The sequence below is a fragment of the Triturus cristatus genome, chromosome 10 (assembly GCF_964204655.1).
Source record: "Triturus cristatus chromosome 10, aTriCri1.1, whole genome shotgun sequence".
Lineage (NCBI taxonomy): Eukaryota > Metazoa > Chordata > Amphibia > Caudata > Salamandridae > Triturus > Triturus cristatus.
This window is the reverse complement of record NC_140593.1, coordinates 787,463,122-787,480,177: the sequence shown is the minus strand read 5'-3', so window position 1 is coordinate 787,480,177 and position 17,056 is coordinate 787,463,122. Positions and strand designations below refer to the sequence as shown.

General features: G+C 47.0%; 1 long non-coding RNA gene across 1 annotated transcript in view; it reads right to left on the bottom strand.

Moving 5' to 3' along the window:
• Positions 1–4,293: 4,293 nt before the first annotated feature.
• The window catches only part of LOC146790000 (uncharacterized), a 198,706-nt gene continuing 185,943 nt past the window's right edge, over positions 4,294–17,056 (bottom strand). Inside the window, exon 3 of the long non-coding RNA XR_014969889.1 lies at positions 4,294–4,558. This is a non-coding gene — a long non-coding RNA (uncharacterized LOC146790000). The remainder of the gene's footprint in view (positions 4,559–17,056) is intronic.

Here is a 17,056-nt window from a genome sequence, read left to right as displayed (position 1 = left end):
CCCTGCAGGCCTCCACGTTTGCCGATCTGGGCAAGGCCTTGTTGGAACTCCCCGAAGGGATGCTAGTGGTGGGAGGAGACTTCAATGCGGTTGGTTCTGGAATGCTCGATAGGTACCCGCCCAGAGACACCGGGGGTGCTCAGAAGTGGCTTCCCGACTTTATTGATACTTTTGGTCTGGTAGACTGTTGGAGGCTGCGGCACCCCACTCAGAGACAATATACCTTCCATTCCGGGGCCCACGGGAGTCTCTCTCGGATTGATTACTTGCTCACTCTGGCGGCGCACGCCTCTTTGGTATCTGAGGCTAGGCACATGGCACGGGGCATATCTGATCACTCACCGGTGTGGGCCCGTCTGGATATTGGTCGGGTGGTGGGGGGCAGGGTAGCTCCCATTAACCCCTGGTACTTTCGTGACCCCAAGCTGCGCAGTGCGTTGCTGAAGACAGTTGACCACTATTTTCGAGATAATCAGGGTTCAGTTGAATCTGCGGTGTCCTTGTGGGAAGCTTCTAAGACTGTACTAAGAGGGGAGGCCCTGTCCTTGGTAGTGGCCGCCAAGCGGCGGAGAGACGCCGAGGTGATACAAGTAGAGGACGAGATAGCGGCTTTAGAAGTGGCCTTGGAAGGGGATGTTGCAACGTCCACACTGCATAATTTGAGCTTGAAGCAATTGGAATATAGGGATTTGGTGACGAACGCCGCCAAGACCCTCAATAGGGAGCAGCAGGGTCGATTGTATGACGTTGGTGATAAGGCCGGGAAATTGCTGGCATGGCTGGATAAAAAAGAGCGTGTTAATCGAGTGGTGCCGGAGTTGTTGACGGATGGGGGAGAGGTTGTCACTGATCCCGACGGTATAGTTCGGTGTTTCTCGGACTATTTTCGTACGGTATACACCTCGGTCTCGGATATGCCGACTGAGGACTTGTGTGACCTTCTGCGTGACATCGCTCTGCCCTGCCTTTCTGCCATTGATAGGGATGACCTCGATGGCGATCTCACTGTAGACGAAGTGGCGTGTGCTATCCGTGCGTTGCGCTCCGGTAAGGCTTCGGGCCCAAATGGTTTGCCGATAGAGCTGTACAAGCTTTGTCCGGATAAGTTGGCTCCTCACCTGCGCGCCATGTTCGTGGAGGCGCGGGGGAATGGGTTTCTTCCGCTCGATCAACGGCTGGCGACGATTGTGGTAATACATAAAGACGGAAAGCCCCGGGACAAGTGTGGCTCTTATCGGCCGATATCACTTCTCAACGCCGAGCCGAAAATCCTTGCTAAGATCCTCGCTAACCGCCTGGTCCGGGTGCTTGGCGACTTGATCCACCCGGATCAGTCCGGCTTCATCCCGCACCGTAACACTGCACTGAATCTTAGACGCCTCCATGGAGTGATTGCTAGGACGGGCACGATGCGAGAGCCGGCTATTGTGGCGTCCCTCGATGCCACGATGGCCTTTGACACGGTGGAGTGGGCATACCTGTGGGCTGTGCTAGCCAAGTTCGGCTTTGGGCCTGGATTTGTGGGATGGGTGAGGTTGCTCTATGAGGGTCGTGGTGAACGGGCGGGCGTCGGCACCGTTCGAGCTCGGGAGAGGCACCCGGCAAGGTTGTCCCCTGTCGCCGTTGTTGTTCGCCCTTGCTCTTGAGCCGCTGGCGGCGTGGATACGATGGCATCCGGACATACGTGGGATTCGTTGGTCGCCTGACCACAAAGACCGTATTTCACTCTACGCCGATGATATTCTGCTATACCTCACCTCGCCCAAGAAATCTCTGATAGTGGTTTGTGACGTCTTGACCTCTTTCGGTAGAAACTCTGGCCTAGTCATTAATTGGGGGAAGTCATACTTGTATGTCCTGTGTGGGGATGTCCCGCCCGTCCCGCGCAACTGCTCGATCCAGATAGCCCAGCAGGGATTTTTGTATTTGGGGATCTATATTTCCACCGACCCCATTTTACGCTACGAGAAGAACTTGCTCCCTCCCTTGGCGCGTCTGCGGCGGGACGTGGCGGGCTGGCGGCGGTTGCCGCTTTCCCTCCTTGGCCGTGCCGCTCTGTTCAAAATGATGTCTCTTCCCAGTTTCCTCTATGCTCTGCAGAATACCCTTGACTTGGTCCCGGCCAGCTACTTCCGTGAGGTCGAAAGCCACCAGCGCGCACTCTTGTGGGACGGGTGTCCGCGTATAGCGATCGCTAAGTTGACGCTTCCGTGGTACGACGGTGGTATCGCGCTTCCAGACATTCGACGTTATTACTGGGCCACCCAGTTGAGCGCGATTAACCATGGTGTATATGGTCCGGCTCTGAGCCCCGGCTTCGCCATGGACCGATGGTTGCTACGTGGGGGTAATTACCACAGAGCGTTGTACTCGAAGTCGTCAGACTTAACCCTTACGGGGCCCACCAGGGTGGGCGTGCATGTATGGAAGGTGGCAACGGACTCACTGGGCTGGAGGGGTAAGCTTACCCTTGCCACCCCTCTGTTTGACTCCGATATTCTGGGAAAGCTTTGGCATACAAAAGGGTTTGAGAAATGGGACCTGATCGGCATATCCAGGGTTGGAGACCTTTTGGTTAAGGGTAGGATAAAGTCATTCGAGGAGCTGCAGAAGGAATACGAACTAGGGAGCACGGAGTTCTTCCGATATGCTCAGGTGTGCCACGCCTTGCGGTCAGTCCTTGTAGAAGGGGAGAAGGTGCCTGAGTCCTCTCCGTTGGAGGACCGGATCCTGGATGGCCATATGCCAGAGAGCACGATCTCGCTCATTTATAGGAAACTTACTAATGTTTGGGCAGATCTTCTTCTAGGGTTGCGCGATCAATGGACCAGGGATGGCCTTGAACTAGATGATGAGGATTGGCAGTATGCAGTTTCTTCTCCCAAAGAGGTCGCTATCCACGCGCGCCTGCGGCTGGTGCAGCTTAAAATACTCCATAGGGTCTATGTGACGGGGCCCAGGCTGGTCCACATGGGTTTCTCTGAGGAGGGCTTATGTAAGAGAGGCTGTGGTATGGTGGGCACCTTCCTACATATTATTTGAGAATGCGGTGCGATTATGGAGTTTTGGAGGCGAGTCCACGAGGTTATGGGGGAGGTGACGGGAACTGTCATGCAGCCTGAGGCGCGATTTTGTCTCCTGAATGTCTGGGGTCCTACTGACCACAACGCGGCACAGTCTCAGTGGGTGACCCTAGGGAACATGGTAGCCAAGCGCGACATTGCTCGGCTGTGGGGCTCTAATAGGCCTCCTACATTGACAGCGTGGATGGAAAACATGGATTGGAGCATGTTTAGGGAGAAGACAGTGTATTGTGCTCGAGGGCGCCGTCGGAAATGGCACTCTGTATGGGGGCCATGGAACCAGTACAGAGGGGACATATGCCTGCCCCCAGACCCGGACCCGCCTGAGGAGCAGCTTTCCCCTTAGCTTTCTTTCCGGCTTTGAATTCCTTGCTGGTATGTGTTTGACTTCTTGAGTCTCTGACTTCCCCTCCTTTCCCTTACTATAGATCTGTGTCTGTTGGACGAAGTGGGGCTCGTCCCCCCTGATGGGAGCCTCTTTTGGTGCTTACAGTACTTATCGCCTTGTTTGTGTTTAGGTTTGGATTTATGTTTATTTAAAACAGAACCTTTGATTCTCCTGTCAGTAAAATGTGGACGCATGCATGTGTTGTGTCTCTAAAGCTGCCGTACCTCCGGGTTGTCGGCTGAATAGCTGTGTCACTGATTTTTAAAATAAAGGTTTTCTAAAAAAAAAAAAAAAAAAAAATTATTGGGACATTATTTTTACTAAAATATAATTAGATTACTTTTGGTTAATTCTATACATTACTGATTATGATGCTGAATGAAAAAATATATTATTTTTACCTTAGGTGGGGATTTATTTTTTGTTTTACCTACATGATAGTCTGATGTCCCCAGTCATAATCTTTGATGCCCCCAGTCACAACCATCCCAGTAAATAGAGGGTATTACTGTTACTCTTTCAACAGGAACCTTTGAGATTGGTATTTGAATTTCTAGAGGAAGCAAAACAAAGGGCCAGCCCCCACCAAGGGCCAGCTAACCTCCAATGGTCCCTATAACCTTGCAAGTCATTTTGTAAACTATACGCTCTCTAATGATGATCACAATATTTGCTCAGTGCAGAAATGTGCTCATTGTTTGCCAGTGAACAGATAATTCCTCCCTGTTTTTCCAATTCAAACTTTATTTTCCCCACTGCCTTAGCTGTGATATTTCCACGTTCCAACATGAATGACAACCAGTCACACAGACAATACATCAAATTCAATTTTTTAATAGGAGCAATGTTTTCTGCTGCAATCAAATCATATATGCAAGAATCATTTACTATTTATAGATGGATAGGCACGACATCTTTGCCTTTTCTTTAGATTCTGCATGCTTGCAAAATGAACTTCATTGACGATTTATTCTGGAGCCTTCATTAGGGCATCGCCTTAAAATTTCATATATTTCTCCCCATTTTGTTTCATTGGAGGGCAGAGGCTCTTCTCTTCCATGGCCTTCAACAAGACATCTTCATAGTACTTGAAAAGAAAAAGGCAAAAAAGGGTTCAACACGAATTAAACTACCATAGTCTAGTTAAATTAAAATGTTCTCTGCTTAACAATATTCCTTTGAATTTGCATCCGCGATTGAGCATTTTATCATCACACAACCAATTCCTTAAGATTGTCTGAATTTGTTTTTATCAAAATATGCCAATTAATATACAGGAGCTTCACAATCCACTGATCGCTCTGGTGTTTGGACTCAATGGGTGCCGTATTTAGGTTTCGCTTGCACAGCACTTGTGATGTGCTTGTGAAATCTCTTGTATTTAATATATCTTCAGTGTTCCCCAAAACCAAATTACTGTGTTCATTTGTTTTTGTGTGGAACTTCTTTTTTTGTTAACTTCCTCTGTCTGCAAGCATTTATGATACTTTGACTAAAGCTGTTCACACTATTTAAGCCCCATTCACTGTGGAAAAGGCAGACAGCTTCTAACAGTTCGCTGGAATGCTTGATTTTATTACTTAGTTGCATAAAGCAGATGCTTTAGCCTTAGAACATTTGTGGCATTCCCTATTCATGCCTCAGTACCTTTATTTGCACATTATCAGATTGATTTTTTCAACCTAACCGATTTGGTCATTATGATCAAATTCTAAATGTTGTAATAAACATTGCAAGTTAAAAATAAAGTTAATGTAGAAGAGCTATGCTATCTTTTACTACTAAGCAGGCAGCCACAAGTGTAGTTACCTTGCATACAATAGGGTTATGATTTGAATGGTGCAGCAGGAGCAGTGGCACCTAATATTGCAACATTTTATTACTATATAGGAAGTCACACTTGCAGTTACATTGCAGTTAAAAGGGGCTTGATTTAAATGGTGCAGTAGGTGTCGTGACACCGAGCCAAACGTTGTCATAAGCCAACTAAACACCAAATATTGCTACATTTTACTACTCAACAGGCAGTCACAAGTGCAGTGAACTTGTAGGCAACAGGGTAAGTATTTGAAATGTGCAGCTGGTGCAGTGGCAGTTACTTTGGAGTTAAAAGGGACTTGATTTAAATGGTGCAGCAGGTGCAGTAGAACCGGGACCAAAAGTTGTCATAACTACACTAAATACCAAATATTGCTATATATTTTACTATTAAATAGGCGGTCACAAGCACAGTTATCTTGCAGGCAACAGGGTCATTATTTGAATGGTGCAGCAGGTGCAGTGGCACCGGGCCCCAAATGTTATCAGAAGACCTCTAAACACTTAATATTGCTATATTTAGAACTAAACAGCCAGTTATAAGTGCAGTTATCTAGCAAGCACTAGGTTCATGATTTTAAGAGTGCAGCATGTGCAGTGAAACCAGTCCGAAAAGCTCCAGGCACCCCACTAAACACCAATTATTGCTATATTTTATTCCTAAACAGACAACCACAAGTGCAATTACATTGGAGACAGCAGTGTCATGATTTGTATGGTGTAGCAGGTGCAGTAGCATTGATCCTAAACGTTGTCAGAACTCCTCTAAACACATAGTATTGCTATATTTGACTACTAAACAGGCAGTCACAATTGCAGTTACCTTGCAGTTAAAAGGGACTTGATTTTAATGGTGCAGCAGATGCAGTGGCACTGGGGCCAAAAGCTCAAGGGACTCCAGTAAACCAAGATTATTGCGAAATGTCCCTACTAAACAAGACAGTCACAAGTAAATCTATCTAGCAGGCAATAGGGTCATGATTTGAATACTGCAGCAGGTCCAGTAGCACCAGGACCAAAAGCTCTGGGCACCACACAAAGCACTTAATATTGCTATATTTTACTACTAAACAGGCAGTCACAAGTGCAGTTACCCTGCAGACAATAGGGTCATGATTTAAATGGTGCAGCAGGTGCAGTGGCACCAGGCCCAAAGGTTGTCAGAACTTCTCTAAACACCTCATATTGCTATATTTTACTACTATACTGGCAGACAAAATTGCAGTTATCTTGCAGGCACTAAGGGCATAATTTGATTGGTACAGCAGGTGCAGACACCACGCCCAAAAATTGTCAGAACTCCTCTAAACACATAATATTGCTATCATATCAATTAATTCTATTATTTCCCTCTTTGACTTCATTTTTCAAAATGTTGCTATTCCTTACCCACACTATACCACTAGTAACACATAATATATTGCCTGTTTGCATACAAACAAGTGAGAAGACTTTAACCTCTTGAGTGCCCATGACGAGATGGTCTCGTCATGGGCCGCGGTTGCGCTGTGCCCATGACGAGACTATCTCGTCATGAACCCCGCCCGCTAATGAAAGGGCCGGCACAGGGCGGGGAAAGGGCGGGGCACTCAAGGGGTTAACAGACCTTCTGCAACCTATATTGTACAACTACTCAGCAAGCTACTACTTACAACAAAAAACAGCTTATTATTAATCATATAGGTGAAACCTAGTGCATATACCAGTGCTTGTTTTAAATAGGCATTTAAACACCTAATAGGGTTGGCACACCACTCTCTGCCGCTGGAGACGTATTAACAATAATTAACGGCCATGACAGGAAAGCCTTACCTGTGAATATGGTAGCCAATAATCATAGCAATTCATTTTTTCTGGCTATCTTATTAGGTCATAACTTAAGAGTAAATGTGAGAGGCTGAATACATCACATGCGCACTATATTAAATAGTAGTATCAAACTGCAAGGTAACTACCTGATACCTAGTGGCTTCACTCATTATAAAAACATTTTTAGGGACAGGGATGCAAAGATAAGAGTGGGAGTTTTACATTTTTAGTTTTCCTAGACATTATTTTCTAAATGTTTACAATGTAATGCATATCTGCAATGATTTATTGGATACTGAGTAGGGCAGCATTCAATTGTATGTCTTTTGCTTTGCAGTGGTATGGATTGTTGTAACTTTGTACCCTTGAAAAGAAAGCTATATTTCTAATTCAGGTGTCTGCCCCCTCCTTCTAAAAACGTTTACCAGCAAATGGACCCCAAATGGTGACCTACTGTCCCCTACCTGTAAGAACTTTAAAGAAACCATTGGTCATATGTTCTTTGCTTGCCCAGGATATATTGCATCTCGCCAGAAATGACTTCTACCCCTCTGTAGGCTTTTAGGGACCCACAGCAGCTGGTCTGCGCTGAGGATACTGCGGTCAGACCCAAATTCAACCTACACCTGTGCAATTGGAACGTTACTGGAGTGGATGTGGGTGATTAGAACAAGATCTGAATGAATAAATTGGCTTAGCTTTATTTTGCATTATATAACACTGGTTTTAAATTGTAATTAGCAAAGAACTGTGTTTTAATTAAGGCCTATTCTTGGTTGACCTGCCCCAAATTGATTTTTCCTCCCATCCTAATTTTCCTTTTTTCCCTGTTGAGCTCTTTCCCACTCCCACCTATTGCAATTGTTTTATTTCCCTTACATGGATCATGATTTATTGTATCCTATTCTTTATGTCAACTTGTTGTGGTGCATAGAATACCATACAAGTTGTACATTTGCACTTTAACATTTTACTGTGGCTATACGTATTTGTATTTTGTTTTACCTTTTATGTGCTTTTATGACTAATTTGTCAAATAAAGCTAACCAAATTGAAATTGTAACTTTGTATGCCTTGCAAAGTGACAAGATTGCAAAGCTTTTTTTTTCTTTTTTTAAGGATGAGGTAGGCTGAACAATTTCCTGTAGATCAATGTCTTTTTCTTTCCAGCAACATCAATTCCTCAAAATTCCAGAGGTAGGGGAAGTGATATCATATATTCTTTGACCTTTGATGTTAAAAATATTACAGAAAGTAACATCATATGAAGTTGGACCCAGATTATTTCTAGGAAGGTATGTCACATGACCTGAACTTCCCAATTGGCATTGCTGAAGTTCCTTAATAAATGCATGTAACAACACAACACAGGAAGATATCTAATTTAGCTAAGACCTATATTATGGTGCTGACTTGATCTTTTAAAGTTCTTGGGCATAATACTAGAAGAGTGCAGCAAGTAAGCCATTTTTTTTCAAATTGTACCATGGATGCCCCAATAAATTATTAATTAACCCGTTATTGTGTTACAGGTGTCTGTCATGCTAAGAATTATCTCAAGAATGCCAGCACCAGGCTGAGGAGCTGCTGTTGTGGCCAACAGTGACGGAGGCGGAGGCACCAGCGGTAATTGAGGCATTGATGGAGGTGAGGTGTGGACCGTGACTCAATCCCCTCAGTACTCCCTTTAAATCAGGCAGAGCAACACAGGCCTGGGCCCTTGTTGTCACGCAGACATACATGGGTGCCTCACTGAATCCCTCTAGTTTTCAGCAGTGGACTACGTGCCCAGACATACCTGGGACCATCATCGAAGTTGGTGTGATGCAACTTTAGATGCATTTGGGCCCCCCAGGTGCTGGACTTGCAAGGCAGGTGGGGACTCAGCTTCATAAGCCCACCGTATTATAGGGCCTTGGAGCTATTGCTCTGCCACTAACGCTACCTGTGGGGAGGGCCCTCTGGCGAGCTTCTGATGTCAAAGACTTACCCATCACCCCGCTAATTGCAACATTCGGCCATCATAACTTCGCGCTGGGGGTGCAGTTCTCCATACGAAGGTCTACATAGAGATCTGGCAACACCAGTTGAGCCGTTGGGGACCTATAGGTTTGCCAGAGGGCCCCCGCTGTGACGCCTTTTACCACCGTGGATTTACTGCACAGGCTGAGATGGGTAAACCAAGACCAGAGAAGCCCCAGGCACAGCCCCAAAGGTGGAGCTGGCACCTAAGAGTTGGAAGACCACGGAACATCCGGGGCCTTCCACCCTCCTGGACCGCACTGACCACTCTCACAGGTTCGACGAGTTGCTGGCGGTGATCCTTAACATTAAAACAACCCTAGGCACGAAGATCGACTCCCTGAACATAGACATGGGATAACTGCGGGAGGATCCCAAGAAACTGAAGGGTAGGGTGGAGGAGAATGAATCTACACTGGCGTCACTGCGACCAAAGGTGACTGCGACAACCACGCAACTGCAGTCCCTCTATCAGGAAGTGGATTACCTGAGAACACTCGTGGAGGACCAGGAGGGGCGCTCCCGCCGCAATAATGTACGCATCGTGGGTCTCCCTGAATGTGCGGAAGGCCCCAATATGGAACTCTACCTAGAGGAGTGGTTTGCACAGGACATCCTGAAGGGCAAGGTCTTGAAGTTCTTTTCCATTGAACGGGCACATAGGGTGCCAGGGGTTCCCCCGCGTCCAGGCGCCTTCCCCAGACCAGTGGTGGCGAGATTATTCAACTATCGCGACAGGGATCATATATTGCAAGTCACACGTACCCGGGGACCGTGGCAGGTGGACAACTCCACGGTCCACATATATCCCGATTACAATATGTCCGTGCAGCGCCGTCGCTCCTCCTATCTGAAGATTAAGAAATGCCTGAGGGACCAGGACATTCAGTACTCCCTGCAATATCTGGCGCGCCTCCGCATCAACCACAAAGAGGGCACAGTGTTCTGCAACACACCTGAGGAGGCGTGGACCTGGATTGATCAACAGGGTCTAGCATATGACCCATCTACATTATCGACAGATTCACATCAGACTGTGAAATTGGTGGCACCCCGCAAAGGCCACGGAGGGGGAAGGCTTCACCGACCAACGAAAGCTCAATTGGCCAGGAAATGTGCGCAGGCCATCAAGATGGTGGAGCGCATAGGCAGCCCCACATCCTCCCAAGGACTAGATTCAGACTCGGACACGACAATGGATCGAACACTGCCTCTTACAACCTCGCAGCTCGAGGCGCGGTCAGGAGAAGGACTGGCCCGCAAACTGCAGACGCATTAGGCTGAACACTTCCAGAACTCATACAGGCTCATAGTGCACAGACTATATGCCAAGCATACACAGGCAAGCCAACAGGACAAGGCACGAGAGGCGGCAAGACGGCAGCAACATCTAGCCCAGCTGCACCCCCTCCGAGCGATAAGTAGCTGATATAGCATCAATATTGTTTATATTTGTTTCATGTTCTTTTTCTGCTTATTTGGATTGCATTTTAGTGCGAATGGCCAATTGCCCATTGGCAAACCAGCCTGGGATAGGAAGCTGGGGTATCTATCCACTGTTGTTGGGTACATACGTGCCAACCTCTAAGGTGTGAGGTACGTATTAATTAAATTGAGTGTACTTCAACCCGGCATTAGTTGACATAATTTTCGGGTGTCCGATGCACTACGACCATTGTTTGTCAGTAATAGTCGTGGCCAACTCCATGTCCCAGTGCGCGGAAGTGCCGTCAGACCTCTTTTGCGCTCCATTGACAACAAATGCAGACAGGGCTTCATCTGTAGGGGTGGAGTGGGACACTTTTAAGGCTAGCCTCCAGGGACATGCCATCAAACCTACATTCGGTGCCCGAAAATCGCTGGCGGATACGCTCGTGACTCAGGAACAGGAAATACAGAGATGCAAGGGACTCATCCCTGACAACCCTCGGGTCAGCCCCTCTCTGGCCCGGGCTCGCCTTGCGTACAAGGATGCGATGAATGACCTCTGCGCACTGGATTATAAAACATATCTGGCTCGCAGACATAAGGAGAGGGAGAAGGCGGGCAAGCTGCTAGCGTGGCTGCTGAAATCTGACGCTTCCCAACCACCCATAACTGCCATATATACTCCCACAGGGTCTCTTTTGAACACTAAGGAAGACATTAACCAATCCTTCTTTGAGTATTATACAGCACTGTACACGACTCCCATCGCTCACGACCCACCCCCTATACAGGGCTTCCTGGTGGAGATTCGACTCCCACAGATCACACCAGTACACTACGATTCCCTGAGGACCCCATTACGGTAGAAGAGATTACGGAGGCAATCGGGCAACTAGCAACAGGCAAAACACCGGGTACAGACGGCTGGCCATTGGAGATTTACTCTACTTATTCTGAACAGTTAATGCCTCGGTTGGCAGATATGTACACTGAGGCCTTCGAAAAGGGTGACCTTCCCCACACCCTGAGAGAAGCGGCCCTAGTGGTTTTGCCAAAGCTGGGCCGGGCCGGGACTCACTCCAAATGGCCCCAGATTGTCCCTTGTCGATGTTGAACTTCGACTATAAGATCCTTGGGAAATTGTTGGCGAATCGTTTGGTCGCAGCTGTCCCCTTACTGGTTCATGAGGACCTGAACAGTTTTATACCAGGGAGGAATACAGGCCTGAATCTGCGTCGTCTCTTTGCATTGCTAGAATGGGCAAAGGGAGAAGCAGAGATGTTCTGGATAGCATCTCTAGATATCGAAAAGGCGTTCGATATGCTATGCTGGGATTATCTGCTGGCGATATTTTCTGGGTTTGGCATTGTGCCCAATTACCTGAGGTGGCTGCGATTATTATATCACAAACCACAGGCCAGGGTGAAGACAGGTCGCACTTTCTCTCCACTCTTTACGATAGCCGTGGCACACGCCAAGGTTGCCCCCTATCACCGTTACTCTTTGTTCTAGTTTTGGAACTGCTGGCTTGCAGATTAAGACGACGTGTAATGGAGTGGGGCCTCCATGCGAACCATCGGTGGCACATAGTGTTGCTAAATGCGGACGACGCATTGATTTATCTGCACGGCAGCAATGATGTACTGCAGTTGATAATGGACCTCTTAAATGAGCATGCACAGGTCTCTGGATTACGGGTCAACTGGTCCAAATCGGTGGTGTTCCCCATGACGCCTATGTCGCCAGTCTTTCAGCAGACTGCACCGAACACGCCGCTAGAGTAGGCGTTTGACACCTTTAAGTATTTGGGGTCCAGGTTTACCACTCTGGGACGGACATCATAGATGGCAACCTGGGTCGAGCCATTACTAGAGCCCGGGCGACGCTTCCGTTTTGGTTGGGCCTTCCCCTGTCTCCCATGGGACGGGTGGCCATCTCCAAGATGCTAGTACTCCCACTTCTTCTGTACTTCTTTTACACCCTTTCTTACCATCTGCCATAGAAGCTCTTTAGGGATCTGGAATCCTTTTTTGTCTCCCTGATATGGGGTAACTCTAGGGCCAGAGTGGCTCTTCCTAAGTTATATTTACCGTTGTCGGCTGGCGGCCTCGGTGCCCCGAATTTCGAGCGCTATTATGCCGCAGCACAACTGCAAGGGCCAATGCGATGGTTTTCCAAAAGCAATCTAATTGAGTTAACTACGGAGACTATCCCTTGGAGCCATCTGATACTACTGGAATGGCTATCGGGTACTACCACACTGACACAGAAGTGTTGCGGCAACGTCTTAATGGCAACGGCCAGACATACTTGGCTTAGATCTGTGTTGCCCAAGGGTCGGACTGCCCCATAAGTCCCTACCCTACCACTAGAGATGCTCCCAGGGGTGTTCATTTGCCACAGATGTGCGGAACTTGAGCTTTGGAGGGAGAGGGGTCTGGACACATGGGGGACATGTATATAGACTCACAACTACTAACATTTGAGCAGCTAGTGGACAATTACGAAGTGCCGCAGGGCTGGTTCTTGCTGCACTCATTGCTCACGCGCCATTTCCTACAGACATGGAACAACGACCGTACTGAACCCCCAACTTCACATCTTTTGCAAACACTGCTGACGCATGGGCTGGGGAGACATGCTGTAACAGCCATTTACACCTCTTTTAGAAGGGACGACCCAACCGCACTGACGGCACTACGCGCTCACTGGGACATGGAGTTGGCCATGACTATTACTGACAAACAATGGTCACATTGCATCGGACACCCAAAAATCATAACAACTAATGCCGGGTTGAAGTACACTCAATTTAATTATTTGCATCATACGTACCTCACACCTTTTAGGCTGGCACGCATGTACCTAACAACAGTGGATAGATGCCCCAGGTGCCGCGACTCGTGGCCACATTTACACATATGGTGTGGACATGTGCAGTTGTCCAGATGTATTGGGCTGAGGTAGCCACTATTCTCATGGAGGCAGCTGCCACCCAGGTGGAGGCACAACCCACTCATTTTGTACTGGGCATTACCAGGCGCACAGCCTCACGTAAGGGCCTGAACAAGTTCCTAGATTTGGCTCTGGGTCACGCCAACCATACAATAGCCATGGCATGGAAGGCTCATCTGGGCCCTAATATGCACTCATGGCTACACGACTTCTGCGGGGCGCTAGTGTCAGAACACACAAACTGGATGGCGGCAGTGGCACGGGCGTCGGTGCCTCTGAGATCGATTACTGCTCAATGGCAGGAGTGCCTGACACTAATCGAGGCCAGGCTGGCTGCCATGCACCCTCCCCCTTAATCCGGGACATTCTCATAGGGCTTTGTCCCTCTCAACTTTGTGAGACTTGCACCCTCATAAATGTACATAACCATATGCTTGCACGGCTCTGGGACGCATGGGGCTCCTGACCCCCCGCCTCTTGTTCGCCACCCTCCCTTCCACTCTTGCTCTTCTTCACCTTTCCTCAATATCTGCATCCCCTGCCGGCCCCCATTGGTTGGGCTGTTGTGATTAACCAACCACATACGTAACACCCAGCGCAGTGCTACACCGGTACATACACTTTGACCTGTGCCTACATATAGAGATCAACCTTTAGTTCTTAGGTTTTTTCTTTCATGATTATTACACTTTGTTGTGTGTAGATGATTTAATGTTAGAACTGACCTGTGTAATAATGACAGGTTTTTCCTTTTGCTCATGTAACGGTTAGTAAATGAACCATGTCACGAAAAAGTGTGAAGAACCAGATGACAGGCCAGACTTTATTTGTTATTTTACTGGATTCTCCGGACATCCCGCCTACGTTATTTGATTCATTGTCATTGTGATGTCAATGTGGGATTATGTTATCATGCAGATGTTAATGATATTATTATGTCAAAATTAATGAAAATCATTCACACAAAAAAAGTACCTTCGTGGTGATGGAATTTGAAGCCTACAGTTCGAACTGTAATTCCTTTGTAGAGGAATAAAGCCTTTTAGAACCTCTAATACCACGGATTCTGCCTCTTATATTTACTGAGTTATTCTTACTAGACTTTACCGCATAAAAAATAGTACCGGTAATGAAATATTTACCACATAAATTGTCCCGAATAGGGACACTTTCTCATCTCACGCGCCGGAGGTGCGTTGCAGACCCGGTCTCCTGCCACAGCTGAACGGACAAAAACGCGTACCTGCAGGATTTCCTGTATCTCCCTCCGGCCAAGCGGGGGCGACTGAGGCTGCGATCAACACCCAGACGAGGCGGTGAGAAGTGCGAAGTATCCCGACCAGAGCCTAGCTGAGAGAGCAAGATCCGAGGTATACAGAGGCCCACCAGGTTCCGAAGTTCCAAGTCCAGTCGAGTCGAGTCCAGTCCGGTCCAGTTTCAGTTCAGTTCCGAGGCCTTCCGTTCCGCGCTACCCGGTGAGTACCATTGCCGGGGAGGCATTTAAACGTGCACATAGTCTGTGCCGGTCAAGACGGGTTTGGGTACACAAATCCGGTCTGCACTGTTTCAGCAGTGTATCTGTACTGTTTAGCAGTATATCTAGTATGTCTTGCATATAATTCAGTATTATCTAGTATCAGTATTATGTCAGTAACTAGTTTTCTATTAGTTATCATTGTTCGTTAAATGTTAAATGTTAAATGTTTTAAGTACGTTCTATACATTGTGGTGTGAATGATTGGTCATTATTGTGTTTATTGTATTAAGTGTGTTCAAGATTAAGTAACCAGATCTAAAAATGCCGCTCTTTTCGAAATTAAGACAGATCAAAACCAGAAAAGGGGTACTCGAAGAAGCTATTCCCATTCCACCTAGGGACACTACAGGGTACTTTATGTATCATAAGCATGGCCTAGATGCCGTACTATTTCTTGATTTATGGGTGGACTACACCAAGGATTTACCAGAGAGTCAGAGATGGCCCGCAGCGGGGACCTGGGATGCAGATTGCATCATGAGAGTAGAAGAAGAATTATGGAAAAAGAAAGCCAGGCAGTCACAAAAAGATGCCATTGAATTATGGCGTCAAGAATCATATAGACGTACAGAAAAAGCACTCAGACAGGAAGAGAAAGGTAGGGAGAATTCGAATAAAGCCAGAGAAAATCTATTAATTGAGGAAGGTACCCGAGTAAAATCAGAACAAGTAGATAGACAAAGAAATACCGTTATGAATGGTATGTATCCTCTTCTGGCCGAAGGGTTACCTAAGGCTACCCCAGAAATACCGAAAAACTTGACACCCCCATTACTCCCGATAAAAGCACATCCCAAAACAGCAAAAGATGTTTTCCTTTCCTCCTATTTAGATGACGTAGCTCCCGAGTATGCTAATACCATACCACACACACCGCTTGCCGATGGTGTTCAACACCAAGAGCATCCGTCTGTATCTCCGCAGCAACAAACTCCTACACAAGTTCCAACAGGTCCGACCGTTTCTACTGTTTTTCCCGCATCTACAATTTCTATCTTACGTCCAACGAATCCTTTCTTGCCCAGCACCTCAGATGGTGCTACAGGAGGTACGACAGGCATGTTTGCCACACCGCCGCGAAATAAACAGACCCTTAGAGATTTAGCACTCCAACGTACACCCCAACTAGCGACATCCGACATGTTTAAAGAACATCTTGTGGATTGTAGATACGATCCAGTGCCAGTTAAACAGGATAGATTGCTACTATCATCACTACGTATACGACGAGCTACATTGTGTTTAATGACGATACCAGGAATGGTTGAACACCTAGACAATATATATCACTTTGTCCAAACAGGGCGAGGCCCAGAAAGTATTAACGAAGCTATGGAATACCAGAAAGTGGATGTACAAAGACAACTACTACGTTTTTTCATAAACTGCGTGATCAGGAACCAAGACAGGCCTGAGGCAGATCATGATACCATGCAAAAACTTGCCAAATGGGGTCAGAACATATCAGACGAGAAACATGATAGACAGGCGTGTATAATCGCCATGTATCGAAAGATCCACAAGGAAGTAGAATGAATACATAAAGAAAGACGAGAAGCAGACAGAATTGAATCAGAGGGAGAGGAGGAGCAAGAATCAGAACAATTAGAAACGATAGCTTACGTAGGTAGAGGAAGACCCCATAATAATACTAGAGGCTTTAATGATCCGATACGTCCGATACGTCCAGAATGTAACAGACATTTTCAAACCCCTATGTTAAATACAAGGTCCCCTGAACACCTATTCCAAGCTGCTGATAAATTACTCCGAGATCGAAGGGGGTACCATATGCTCGATTCCATGGATGAACAAGAATTAGCCAGGTCAGCAGTACAATGGGCTGACAGTCCCAGTAAATGCAGTGATGATGCACTAGCGCACACGTTTCTGAATCTTGCCCCAGACGAACAGCGTTTAGCTAGTATATACATGATTCAACACCTCCTTATATTATATAAAAGCCAACACTCCGATCCTGGACCCTTACCTGACCTATTGACCGAATTACTCACG